Raw genomic sequence first — 3,307 nt, forward strand, 5'->3', positions numbered from 1 at the left:
CCGTGGAGCTGGTGGTGACAGGTGAGAGCCCTGGGGAAAGCAGTTGGCCCACGGCTGTCCCCACTGGGCCGTGTCTCATCACTGCTTCCATTCTGCACTCAGATCACAGTTTACGCCCACCCGGGATTTCCCTGAGCTCTGAGGAACGCGTGGAGATAGGGACCAATGTCACCATCCGCTGCTGGAACCAGGATTCTGGGGCCATCTTCCTCCTGCACAAGGACGGGTGCTCAGCCCCCATCCAGCGCCAGGACTCTGATGGTCTGGGCATGGCCTCCTTCACTCTCTTTCAGGTCACCGCATCCGACGCTGGCACCTATAGGTGCTCCTATCGCCCCAAGGATGACCCCTTGGTGTCCTCACCCCTCGGGGACAGTGTGACACTGGAGGTGACACCCACCCCTGCACCCCCAGATAGATCCCAGTCCCCTATTTGGGTGTCTCCGCTGTCACCCACAGATGGCAGTGCCCCTGCATCCCATCCCCAGGGAGGTGGTGGCCAGGGATGGGGACCTTCAAGCCCCTGCACCCCCCAGGAGCTGATGGGGGATCCCATGGAAACTTGGTGGTGGCGGTGGTGAGGTGCTGCGTCGCTGCCCTCATCTTCATTGTCGGCCTCTTGTTCGTCCTCGATGCCCGAAGCCTCCAGATACAGAGAGATCAAGCCCAGGTGGGGAAAGGGTTTCCATTCTTTTATCCCTTAGAGATCCCACAAACTGCACCCTCCCTGCCCGTCATTCCCAATAGATCCCCAGAAAATCCAGCATGTGTCCCCTGCCTCCCATTCTGTGCTGATTTCTGCATCAGTCGTTGCCTGGTGTGCACTTGTGTGGTGTATCACTTAAAAACTGCACCATAGCTCCATCCCCAACCCAAGCAACTTGGGGACCCACATGATGGGACCCCTGAAATGCTGGGTTTTTGGAATGCACTGAGGCAAAAAGACCCCAAATGCACTGCTGAGTGCTCCCTGACGACCTGTTCCCATCTCTCCTATTACCACCCTTCCCCTCACCCCCTCAAATCTAACACCCCCAACTCCTCAGTGGGGCACCCCAAACACTTTCCAGCCACATCCAAACCCTAAGAGCTCCTATCTAACCTTATCACCTCGACATCACTTCACAGCCCTTGAGATCCACAAACCCTTTGCAATCCACCTCAAAACCACAACACCAGCCCAGCGGGACCCCCACACCTGACCCAACACACTCCTGCCCTACACATCCCCTCATGGTTCCCTCCCCTCCCATTCCATCCCCCATAGATTCACTATAGATCCCCCATGCATCCCCTGCCCGCCCCCCGCTTTTGGCTGGGACAGAATTGATTGCCTTCACCGTGTCTGCTGTGGTGCTGTGCTGTGGCTTTAGGAGAAAACCAATGGTGGTGACACACGGGGGGTTTAGCTGTTGCTGAGCAGTGCTGCGCAGAGCCAAGGACGGTTCCGTTTCTCAGCTTCTCCTCCGGTGCTGCCAGCGAGGGGCTGGGGGCAGCAGGAGCTGGGAGGGGACAGAACCAGGACAGCTGAGCTGCACTGGGCACAGATCCCATCCCATCTCCATCTCAGAGCGCACAGCATCGTGTGACAGCTGTAACTGGGAGGGGAGTTTTCTGGGGGGAGGAAGCCACTGCCCAAGTTGCTGTGTGCTCATCACTCGTGCTGTGCCTCCCTTGTTTCTATCTATACATATCTATCTATAATTAAAGTCTCTGTTATTTCCCTCTTCCTTGTTTGTCTTCTGTGCGTGTCTCTGGTTTGATGGGTGGCTCAGGAACCATTCAGCAGCAGCCCCCGAGCTGTGCCCTGAGGCAGGATGGCTGTGGGTGGCACGGTGTGTGGGAGGACACGGGCAGTGTCACTCCCCATTGTCCCCAACACCTGCAGGACAGGAGCACTGTTGTCATTAGGATTGCTGATGGCATTTGGACCCTGAGTGCCAGGTCACCTCAATGGGTTCCCGTGGGAAACCCCAGCTCTGCACTGCAGTCACGGTCGTCCAACTCGGGGCACCACTGCAGCCTGATGTCTTGCATTTGTCCTCCCATGGGAGACACTGTGCAAGGCCACATGCTGGCAGAACTTGGGGGACACTGTGTGACAGCTGAGGTGGAACAGTCTGTGTGGGTCACCTCAATGGCGCCAGATGTGCTGCTGTGTGTGTGCCACCCCATCGGGTTCAAAACATTACCACTTGTCTCGCTCCAACTTATAGGAGGGAGAGGAGGTTCTTTTAATATATGTGTACCTGACAGTGAGATTAAGACACAACAGGTCAAATGTTAGCCCGACCAGTTTATGACTAATCCTAGTTGCTTAGGGAGATGGGGAAGGGAAGGTGGGCGTTAGAAAAGGGGTAGGAAAAAGCAAGGAGTTCTTGTAGAAAGCAAGAGAGAGATAGTCACAACCGTGGGTCCAGCATTGTTTGTAAATCCTCCGTTGATCTCAGGGACTTGTGCAATCACCGATGGGGAGGGGAGAAAGCCAGGAAGCTTCGCAGCAAGCAGGCCCCGGGGGGTTTTTTCTACCTTCATAGGTTTCTTTTCCCTGGGAGGTCTTCTCCCCCAAAGGTTTCATTTCTCTGGGAGTTCTTCTCCTCCAAAATTCTGAGTTCAGTGGGGACCTTTAATCCCCCATTCCACAGGTTGTTTTTTTTTTTTCCTCTTCTGTTCTCTCTGATAGCGTGACACATCTGGCCCAACAGATAAGCCAGCAGGGAGTGGTGCCTTCGTTGCCATGCACAAGCATTATCACCTTTTGCAGTGGTCAGCTCCCTCAAGCTGCACTCCCCAAAAAGGCTGCTTGTCCTGCTCCTGCTTATACATAAGCAGACATACCCTGGCACGGTGACACCCGCCGATCACCCCCCCTAGATAATTTGCATTTGTCAGTTAGAGTCCTATGACCAAAAAGGCCTCATGAAGCAAGCTTTGAAGCAAAAGACAGAAACAGTTCTTGTCTTCCACACCACTCCTTGGGGACCAAATTGGACACATCAGGAGGTGACACCGCAGCATCCTGTTTGCAAGGGGAAACGGAAGGCAGCTCTCTCACCACTCCCTGTCCCCACTGCAGTCTCGCCGTCCCCAAGCTGCTCCTGCCTCATGGCACCAATGGTGCTGGCCCTCATCCTGGGTGAGTGACAATGGGGACGTGGTGCCACGGGGGTTGGTGGCCCCATGTGGGACCAGGACCGTGTCCCTTGCAGGTTGGTGTCTGGTGGCAGCCAGCAGAGCTCAGCACCGTGAGTATGGGGACAGGGGGAGAATGGGGGCAGTAGGGAGGGGGCCATCAGAGGGGTCGAGG

The sequence above is a fragment of the Numida meleagris genome, unplaced genomic scaffold, assembly GCF_002078875.1.
Source record: "Numida meleagris isolate 19003 breed g44 Domestic line unplaced genomic scaffold, NumMel1.0 unplaced_Scaffold360, whole genome shotgun sequence".
NCBI classification, from domain to species: Eukaryota; Metazoa; Chordata; class Aves; order Galliformes; family Numididae; genus Numida; species Numida meleagris.